Source organism: Chelonoidis abingdonii, chromosome 2, assembly GCF_003597395.2.
Source record: "Chelonoidis abingdonii isolate Lonesome George chromosome 2, CheloAbing_2.0, whole genome shotgun sequence".
NCBI lineage: Eukaryota > Metazoa > Chordata > Testudines > Testudinidae > Chelonoidis > Chelonoidis abingdonii.
The window spans coordinates 57,098,691-57,110,262 of record NC_133770.1 but is presented as its reverse complement, the minus strand read 5'-3'; positions in this window follow the sequence as shown (position 1 = coordinate 57,110,262).

Genomic DNA, 11,572 nt, shown 5'->3' with positions numbered 1-11,572 from the left:
AGGCCAAATTATGTCTGTCCACTAAGTCCCAGCACTGAAGATAGCTGAAGATCCTACCTGATATATATAACTTAATGCAAATACTACATGGAATTTATCTCGTACATATGTGATTTTAACTGAATTCTTTGATATACCTTATATCAGAATGCACTAGCTGGACACTGGGCTTTAATTTATAACCTACAAAGCCCAATAGCTATTTATGGAAGCTTCTACACTGAACTTTGGAGGGCTAAGACTATCCTGAAATCCATGTCTTAAGCAGTATTGAGTGCACTATTAGTGCTTAACAAACAAAAGCAAGAATCGTGTAAAGGGGAAATGTTCAGTTCATGGTTTAAAAAATAAATAAATGAGCCAAACTCATTAGAATTTCAGTTTGGATAAACCCCCAAATAAATCTTTCAAGCTACAAATAGGCTTTGGTTCAGACCTAACTCTGGATACAGATTAATCTCTCTATAATCAAATGGCAAAATCTGAACACGTGCAAGCTTTGGGATTTAAAATCTGGATGTGAGTTTTTCCAGATTTGTGTGTGATCAAATTCTTCCTGTTATAAAGGGAGTGTTATGGTAGGTGTCACCAGGTAACACTGTTACATATACACTTTCAAATTATTTTTCTTAGCATGAGGGCAAACATTCAGTCTAGGGAAGATACATGTAAGTCATTAGTTTTTATTGTGCAAGGTTCTTTTGGAAGGTAGTGGTCCTTGAAGAGGGTATTGTGTGAATAGTGGGAGATTTTGCTCTCTGCCTTGGTCTCTGATCAGACAGTCAATAGCTCAGGGAGAATTGCTCTCTAGGAACCAGGCATCTGTGTTCAGCTAAACATTTTGAAAAAAGGGATTGTCTGTGTGTTTGACCACATCTCTTCCATGGCTTGTGTATATGTGTAAATAAAAAAACAAATTACTCAAAATATACCCAGATTCACATCCATTTTCTCCCTACACTGGGGAGCCAAACTACAAAGTCCCAGACATCTGCTTCTGCTCAGCAGAGGGGTGAAATGGGATGTGAGTATTGCAAGAAGGGACATCAGGAGTTTCCAGTGATGAACTTAGATCTGAACTCAAATATGGACCCAGAAATCAGAGTCAGGTGATTTTTTTTCAGGCCAGTCTCTGCTTCAGACCTATTGAGGTCTTATTATACTTCATTTTTCAACCTTTAGAAGGCCCACTTTTCATGATCTCCAACCAACCAGCCAAGTTATTGCTCTTGCTTCCTAATGATTCTAGCTTCCTTCATAACATTCCCCTCTGCTACCAAACCAGTCCCTTGTGACGTCCAACAGTGCTGTGACTTCTCCTTCCTGTAATCTCTAATGAACTCTTTGCTTCTTCTCCCTACCTTTCAACAGGTCTCCAACTATCCTCCGAGCATGCCCCCACCCCTACTCCACCAAAGCAGCACTCTGCCCACCACTGATACTGATAACTTTTCCATATATGACCTGTGGCTACCTTGCCGTTTCAGATGCCATTTCTGAGCAGACTTTGTTTGAAAAACTAACCCTTTCCCTCTGCAAGCTATGCATCATCATCGTTTGCTAAGCTGGGTGATTTTGTTGATTATATCTTTGTAAAGATGAATTGTTCCTTTGCTAACTTGGCCTTTTGTATATACAAAGTGTTATGGAAGGGATATCATGTTTTTGCTTTGGGAAAGGGAAATGACTAATCATACAGATTAATGTTTTTCTATAATTCCCCTTCCTTTTGACGTATTTTATAAGATATTTGTAAATTTAAAGATTGTTACTGATGAAACCCATTTTAACCCAGCTTTACACAGTCAGCATGAGCTATTACCATAAGAATAATAAAATGCACTTTGTTTACAGTCAGTTTGAGAAGCACAATAAGCAATATTTGACACTAAATACTGGCCCCAGTGAATTTGGGTGACTAACCACTTAAGTCCCTCTGAAAATCCAAGCCTGAACTACATTAATTTACACTTGAACAAGTGAATGGAATGTGATGTACTAGTGCAAAGGTTAATTGAGGGGGAATTTCATATCTCAGATACTATGTTAGAAATATGCTTTTCATTCCAGTCTTTACTGGAGGCAAACTGGAGTTTATATGACTGCAATATTCAGCAAAAATTTGGAATTGAAGCAGAAGTAGAGTGGCTCTAATCAGAATTAAGGCAACAGGGGCTCATTTTGACTTACTACTGTTTGCATGTTCATTCAGGAGCATTAAAAAAAAAGAGAGAGAGACAGAACCTACTACCAGTGCTGCTTTTAAATGATTTTAAAAATGTGTATGTTTTTATCTGCATTTAGAATATCTTGATTTTATAGCCTTACCCATGGTCTCAATTCACAATATTCTACTACTTTAACCTATGATATAACCACAGCTAAATTCTAAATGAAAAACCTGGAGTGTCAGAAAACACAGGCATCTCCTTAACAAAAAAGAATAGTGATATCTTTAGAACATATGCAAGTCTTTAGAACCTATGCAAAATGAAATACAATATACCAAATGCAACTTACTTCCAATATGGTCAATTGAGGCATTTTTAAACTCCCAACAAAACATCAGTAAACAACAAATGCCATTTATGAAATCAAGAAGTTCTCGAATAAAACCCGGGGAAGCAAAAGGCTTTCAGACAACCGACATTTCATCACCGCTGATGGACAACAAGAAGTTGTATTCCACAGCACACACCCAAGTTTAGGATTACGAATTTATAGGATTTTTGCCACTGCTGTATAAACTCACATGCACTTCTCACATTTCCACTCAGGTCCAGGTCTTGCACAGTGAGAACACACTATTTGGCACTGCAGAGGTTGTGTAATATAAGCAGAAATGACTCAGGATTATGCTGGAGAGGCTTCAAGATAGCAAGACATCCTGGTATATGCAGTGGAAATGCCTTAGAGCCCAAATCATTTTTGCAAATCTGCGAGAAGATACTGTTAGGAATCCTAAAAGCAAATAGTTCTGATAGTACTAGTAGGCACAGAACTTTTGAAATCATATATAAAAGATTAGTCTTATCCTATGTTATCTTGTTCTTGTAGCCAGATTCACTAGAGACCTGGGACAATTCTATTATCCTAAGTGTGATGCTGGCAGACCAACTGCTAGCTCATGCCAAAGCCCCTAAGCCTCACTGAACACTGACAGATGCATAGTTGGAAACCAGTCTAGCTTACCTGTGTGTTAGTATTGTTAAAATGGGTATTAGATTTATAAAAAATGTGTTTAGAATTTATTAAATGCTTGTGCATTGCTGCAAGCATTAATCTCACTTAGAATATGGGATACAGATACTGTAAATTACTATTTAGGCAGCTAATCTGAAACAGTAAACCCCACAGTCACGAGAGAAGAATTACCATATGGGATATATTAGTTTTCCACAAGAGGTGTCATCTCCTGCCCAACAAAAGAAAGCCCATAGACACCAGACAAGCCATTGTGGAATATCAGACAACAAAAAATTTTGTTGATTGCTCCCCACTAATCCATGAAGAAGAGGTGTGCAGCTGGACTCATCCCATCAGCTTGAATTTTGGTGGAAGGGAATCAAAATCCCGGACAAAAATGTTGCTTGGATTCTGAGGCGCAAGGATTACCAAGCGTAAACTAAAGATCCCTAGCTGCTTAGCCTGGGTTATCTGTAAAGGACAATAGAACTTGCATATCACAGCAGCATCTAACACCTTTTGAAACCTAAGACCATAATTTGTGTGTATGTTTACCTGCTTTAACCTTGTAAATAACTTGTTTCTTTTTCTAAAAGATTTAACTAAAAGTACTATATCATTGGCTATTAGCATTGTCCTTGATATAGGATCTAAGGTGCAATTGACCTGGGGTAAATGACTGGGAGTAACCTGAATATTGATCCTTCACAGCAAAGATCAAAACATCTAGCACACCGGGAAGCTTGCCTGGGTAATAAGATGCTCCCTCGAATACTCTGGTCTATCTGTGTTGTAGAGCCTGAGGAGGTCGCACTTGGTAGGTGAAATTTAAGTATAGTGCTCATAACCCTTTTGAGGTTTGTGCCCTGCTTTTTAACAGTCTGCTCTGACATTGGTACTTTCGCTCATAAGCCAATCCAGACAGCTTGACACAAAGCACTGACAAGTGTTTTATAAATATTTTGGCAATTAGCATATAATGGAAAATCTGATATCCAGGAAAAAAGCATGAATCAGATTTGAGCCTAGATTATGAATTTAAGGCAGGGCTACAAGAGCCACGGTAGAGACCAGACCTCCTGTGTCACATGACCAGGCCATGGGCAGTCATGACTAATGGCTGGAGCAGGAATCAGAGCCCAGGGTCAACACCTGAGTCAGAGCCCAGGGTCAGAACCAGAGTCAGGGGCTATATCTCAATTGATTGGACTCTTCCAGTTGGTATGCGTACTTCCACCTTTTCATGTTCTCTGTATATATAAATATCTTCTGTCTGTGTGTTCTATTCTATGCATCTGAAGAAGTCAGCTGTAGCCCACAAAAGCTTATGCTGAAATAAATTTGTTAGTCTCTAAGGTGCCACGAGTACTTCCACTCTTCTGATGGTTAGAAATCTTTGTCTAATTTCAAGCCTAAACTTGTTATGGCCAGTTTATATCCATTTATTCTTGTGTCCACATTGGTGCTTAATTTAAATAAGTCCTCTCCCTCCCTGGTATTTATACCTCTGATGCATTTATAGAGAGCAATCATATCTCTCTCAACCTTATTTTGATTAGGCTAAACAAGCTAGTCTTTTTAGGTCTCCTCCCACAAAGGTAGGTTTTCCATTCCTCAGATTATCCTAGTAGCTCTTCTCTGCACCTGTTCCAGTTTGAATTCACCTCTCCTAAACATGGGAGATCAGAATTGCACACAGTCTTCCACATGAGGTCTCAACATTACTTGTATAATGGTACTAACACCTCCTTATCTCTATTGGACTAGGACTGCATAAGCCTAGGACTGCATAAGCCTTTTTCATGTCCACCTCACTTTGGCAGTTCATAGTCATCCTGTTATCAACCAATACACCCAGATCTTTTTCCTCCTCTGTCACTTCCAACTGATAAGTCCCAAGCTTATAGCAAAAATTCTATATTTCATCCCCTTTCTATTATTCCAGTTTCAAGGTTGCCCAGATCTTAGAATCATAAGTTATCAGGGTTGGAAGGGACCTCAGGAGATCATCTAGTCCAACCCCCTGCTCAAAGCAGGACCAACCCCCAAATGGCCCCCTCAAGGATTGAACTCATAACCCTAGGTTTAGCAGGCCAATCCTCAAACCACTGAGCTATCCCTCCCATCTTCCTCTGTGGTAGTCCAGTCCTCCTCTGTATTGGCAATGCCTCCCAATTTTGAGTCATCCACAAATTTCATTAGCACACTCCCTCTTTTTGTGCCAAAGTCATTAAACAAAATGTTTAAAAAAATTGGTCCCAAGACTGATCCCTGAGGAACTCCACTAGTAACCTCCCTACAGCCTGACAGTTCACCCTTCAGTATGACCCATTATAGTCTCCCCTTTAACCAGTTCTATAGCCACCCATTCAATTCCCCATCATCTCCAACTAATAATTTTCTACGTAGAACTGTATTAAATGCCTTACTGACATCCAGGTAGATTAGATCTGCATTTCCTTTGTCTAAAAAAAAAAAATCAGTTATCTTCTCTATGAATGAGATGAGGTTGGTCTAGCACAATCTACCTTTTGTAAAACCGCGTTATATTTTCATCTCACTTACCTCTATGTCTTAACTACTTTTTCTTTCAAAATTTGTTCTAAGATCTTGCATACAGTTGAGGTCAAACTAACAGGCATGCAGTTTCCTGGATCACTTTTTCCCCTTTTCTTAAAAATAGGAACAATATTAGCAATTCTCTAGTCACAGGGTACAACCACTGAGTTTACAGATTTATTAAAAATCCTTGCTATTGAGTTTGCAATTTCATGTGCCAGTTCCTTTAATATTCTTGGATAGGGATTATCCAGGCCCCCCAGTTTAGTCTCATTAAGCTGTTTGAGTTTGACTTCTACCTCAGATGCAGTAATTTCTACTTTCTTATCCTAGTTCCCATTAGTCACCCTGCCGTTAACCCTAAGGTCTTCATTAGCCTTAGTGAGGCAAAGCATTTGTTTAGGTGTTGGGTCATGCCTAGATGATCTTTAATCTCTACCCCATCCTCAGTGCGTAACGGTCCCACTTCTTCTTGCCTTATTCTCTTTTTATTTATATGGCTATAGAATCTTTTACTATTGGTTTTAATTTCCTTTGCAAGGTCCAACTCCACTTGGCTTTTGGCAGTTCTCACTGTATCCCTACACTTTCTGACCTCCAAGAGGTAGCTGTCCTTGCTGATCCATCCCATCTTCCATTCCTTGTAGGCTTTCTGCTTTCTCTTAATCACCTGTTTGAGATGCTTGCTCATCCAGCTTGGTCTGAAGCCCTTTTCTGTGATTTTTCCCCTTGCTTAGGATGCAGGCTTCAGATAGTTCAAGGTGTGTGTCTAACAGTGCTAGCCAGGAGCAGTGACTGGGGACTGCGAGGACTGCACCATGGTTAGTCACTGCACAAGGGTCACAAAGAGGAAGGCTCCTTGCACTCTCTTCTCCCCTTGCACATAAATGCAGGGCCAATTACAAATCACATATATGGATGACCTTTATCATATGCTCTCAGGACCCTGCCGCTGCCAGCAAGCCACAGAGCTCTGCTGCTTTTCCACCTCCCTATATAGACAAGACAACAGAATATCATGTCTCTTGCCTGCCTTTCTCTTTCCTAAACTTGTAGGCCTTGAGAGCAGTGACACAGGCCCCTAACTTCCTTTTCTGTACACTCATTTGCTCATCAGCAGCAAAGTGAAAAGCCAAACACCTTATCCATGTCGGATGAAGCTCACGTCTTACAAAACAGAATGAAATGTAGTTTATGAGCAGGAATCACACAGGGGAAAGAATCCATTCCCCAATCTTCAAACAAGGCAGGGACAGCCCTGCAACCTTTCCACAGATGCTATGCCAGTTTCTGAGCTGCAATAGGGTCACAGCTCCTTCATGGCCCTTTGTGGTCACTGGGTCTAACTGCAAAACCACTGGTCACATCCTCACCTTCCCCCAGCCTGCCATCCATAGCACCCAGCTCATGTGTGCAAAGGAGATATGGAGTCCTTTGTGCATGCATGATTACCACCATGGATGGTGGGTGAACCGCTGACTTGGGGAGGCTAAGCCTGGTCGGCCTACCCCTTTTGCCCAGTGCCTTGCCCCTCCCATCCCCTTTCCCCTGCCAGAGTTCAGCCCCCCACCCCACCCCCATTAGGCCTGGGCCATCCAAGCACCTGCTTTCTCCCCCACAACCCCGAAGTGCCTGACAGGCGGGCAGCCAGGCAGTGCAGCCCCCAGCCTGAACCCTGGAGTGGCAGGTGAGCAGGCAGCTGACTGTGGCCCCCAGCATGGTGCATGGGCAGGCAGCGTGGCCACCACCCCACCCTGAAGCGCCGGGTGGGTGGACAGCATGGCCCCTAGCCCAGGTGGGCGGGAAGCATGAGCACCAGCTCCACCTGCCCAGAGTCCCTGGCTGCAGGCCAGCCCCCACTAGCCCCAGCCTGGAGCAAGGGTGCCGGAGCCCTCCCAAACATGTAGGTGGTGCAGGAAAAAGCAGCCCCCTGCCCTTATCCCAGGCCCCCCATCCAAGGCAGGTGGAGGACCCCAGGCTCCTTACTTTTGCCCGTGCAGCTCCCCCTAACCCTGCTCTGGCTAGGGGAGAGGGGAGGAGGAGCCGGGTGCGCAGCTATGGGGAGCCACAGTGGACCTGATATGTCCCCGCAGTGGGGACCCCGAGCAGCCCCCAGCCCCCAAGCTCCCACCCGCCTGGGGCAGGTGGAAGGTCCATGACTCTGTGGCTCCTCACGGCTGCCCAGGCTCCCTGGCTAGGCTTCGCTCTGGCCTGGCTGGGGGGTGGGGCTCAGGGATGGAGGGAGGGAGGGAGGAGGGGAAAGGGGGCTCCTCTCCAGCAAAAAATGGACAGTGGGAAGCAGGAGGGGGCCTGAGAGTGGAGTATGGGCAGGGCCACACAGCATAGGCTCAGCCTTCCCCTGCCTTTGATATCCACCACCTATGCCTATCACCTTTCTTCCATGCAGTGGAATTGAGTAGCTCCACAGCCTCTGTACTGCTGGATGAGTTTCATCCTTCATATGGAATCAGGGACATGGGGAGGAAAGTGCAATACATTTTAAAATGAAATACAAGAAGTATAGAGTTAAAAGTGAGCTCTCATTTATACCAAGGTTGATGTGCATGAAAAATTAACTTAATTTACTATATGTTTAACTCCCCTCCCCCCTGCACATATATAAAAGTCAAGAGAAAAGAGAAAAGAGAAAAGAGAACTTTACCTTAATTTTGACTGTACTTCTACATAAATATGGTGCCTACTTATGTGATTTTTAATATATACGATGTTACAATGGGGACATCTATGTAAAGAATAATGTCCAAATCTTGGCATCATTAGGGCAATGGCCCAGATTCGCCACCACACTTGGTCTTGTGTGTATATCATAGTGGTGTTCTCTCACTACAGGGGCTCAAGTAGCTCCTGTGACTCAGTGTAGGAACCGGAATGCTCACATTGCAAAGTGATTGTCAGCACTGGAAGAACTTTTTCACAGGAGGGAGGCTTCATGGAAGAGAACTTCCCATGCTTTAAAAACCCTGCCAGTTGGCTAATACTAAAGCCCCGTGTTCAAACAGCCATGGATCTTTTTAAGGGGAAATACTTTTAGGTGCAGAAAAAAAAAAAAGAAAGATTTTCAGATGACAGGATAAAGATCTGTTTATTTTGTGCATGGTTTCTTCTGCACAAAGGGCTGTGTGTTACTAGCAGTAATACAATAGTCTGGCAGGTAATAGAAAACTCTTGAATAGAAGGAAAGAGAATGGTGGTAAGACAGGAAAACAATCAATGATTCAAGTCGAATACAAAGGAAGCACTGTGCAGGCATGGTCTGTAACCTCGACAGAAAATTTTTCATCTTCTGTGATGGATGCAACTTTATGATTGATCTGCTCTCTGAAATGGAGAGGGTTTCAGTAATATTCCTTACAAAGAGGAAGTGTGCATGGAAGAGGGAAGGGGGATTTCAGCTTACTGGAAAAATAGCTCTTATTTTGTCCTGCTCTCTGATATGTGAGGAGCATTGCTACAAAGACCTTAAATAGCAGCTACCAGGCTGGCCATGCAATGGAGAGGAATGTGAGGATATGAAGACTGACTGACTCACTTCACCATCAGGACTGTTTTAGTCTGGTTCAAAAGCACCTGTAGCATTCCATAGCCAGTAATCGGCCAAGTGACAGCTCTACAGAATTCCAGGTTCCCCAGCAGCTAGCAGCTTAATCCAGAAACATGCTGAATACTCTGGCCTGATAAGGTAAAGGACTTAAACACATTCAAAGTCCCAAAGAGATGGTTTTTCACAATAGTGTACTGCTTTGCACTAAACAAACACACCCATTAATAGCCAGTTGCTCAGAATCTGTAGGAATGGGGGCTGTGTATCAGAAAGCACAAGCACTTTGATTTAAAGTGGCTAATAAATTTCAACAGAGTCCATAAGCTAAGACTAATTCTTTCATGTTTATGACCCTCTCACTTGTTACTGGGCTGGATGCGGTCTGTGTAGGAGGGAAGTTACTGATAGAGGGAAAGCCATGGTGAATCCACAGAATTATATTTGGAAACTTGTGAAGTGCAGTTATATTTTGATGTGGCTGCCTGAGTGTTACAAACACCTAAGCTATGTCTACACCATGTCTACACGGCGGCTGAACCGTAGGCTTGGGAAGGCTATCCTCTGGTCGTCCCGCCCCTTCTGCCCAGGGCCCTGTCCCTCTCACACCCTTTCCTTCAGTAGAGCCCAGAGGCCCCTCCTCACCAGCCCCAGGCCATATAGAGGCACAGGTGTGCTGATGCAGCTGTGCCGCAGTAAGATCTCTTGTATAGCCGCTCTGTGCTGATGGGAGAAAGCTCTCCCTTCACCATAGCCCTCTGCACAATAGCACTTATGCTGCCAACATTTATATTGATCAGGGGGTGGTTTTTATCCTGAGCAACATAAGTGGTAGTGTAGACCTGGCCTTAGTGCTGTTGTCTTTATCATTTCAAGTTGGCTGTATAGTGGAAATGGACCTGATCCCCAAATTTGGAGCCAGACTGTTATTTTAAAACACCCCTGGCCCACAAATTTAGACATTTTAGTTCAAGTCACTGTAAATGTAGGCACCAGCACAATATAGGCTTGGGTTTGGATTTTGAAACTTTCCACATATCTCTCAAGTTTAGATCATAGCTACAGGCTTTAGATATCCACGCTGAATATCAATGTCTATGTTTCTGTATAAATACTGTAATTAGGAGCCTGGAAATGCTGTACTGACTGCCTGTTACGTGACTTATTATGACCTTTATTCTTTGCTGTAATTGGCAATTTATCAACAGTATTAACCCTCTTTTGTGCTCACGAGTTATTACAGGGCTATGTGTGGCAAGGGACAGAGGGGCTCATTGTGAGTCAACTTCTTATGGCACAAGGATTCATGATGAGTGAAGTAACTATCCTTTCATCTTTTCCCACAGCTTTTTCAGAATAATTAGAAGCTGTGGCATTGTTCCCATTTATATTTAAAGTCACTCTTGCAGCAACAGTAATAAGGACTAGGTGATCAAGAGTGATCTGCTGTTTAAGCCTCCAAATTCACAGAAAAAGTACTATTTCTTGACTGCTGCCTGTGGGAGGCCGAGAGCCTTGCTTTGTGCTTCAGTGATTACTTCATCTGGATCTGTCTCATGTGCCGAGTACATGAGGCTTAAAATAACCCCCTTTCAGGCTGCATTGTAATGTTCAGTCTTCAAAATTAAAACTGTTTTGTTAAGTCTGGATGCGTAAAAACTATAGCTTGCAAATTTTTATATGTTTCCACTGTTGTGAGACATGATGATGTTATCTGGTTTATTCATCAAAGATGATAGAACTCTTCTACCTTGGCACAACGTTGTTTGGGTAATGCTATCTAGAATGTATGCAAGGTCTTGTAGAGGGAAACTGAGGGAAGAAGTCCAGTAACTAGAGGTGGATATCCCTCATATAATCCATCCCTGTCAAAGAAGACTAGGGCCATTTAGTATCAATATATCTTCTAATCTTTGTCCAGCCTCCTTTAAGAAAGTAGGGTTGGTTGTTTGTTCTTCCATCTTTAAATGCTGCTTTCCAGCTTTACCTATCCCTGCACAGGTGGGACCATCTATGTTATTTATTCCTTACAGAGTTTGTGTAGCCTTTCCACAAGGCATAGAGGAAACAAGAGATTATTAATTAATTTCAGTTATGACTTAGAGTTATGAGGCAGTACAAAAGTGTTTTGGAGTAGCAGGTCTCCAACAGTAAAAGTCAGGCTGAAATATTAGACAAAACATGGTAACTTCTGTTGTTTAAAAGTGAGGAAGACTGGCCTTGTGAAGGTGCTGGACTGGGACTGAGCAGATCTGGTTTTAATTCCAA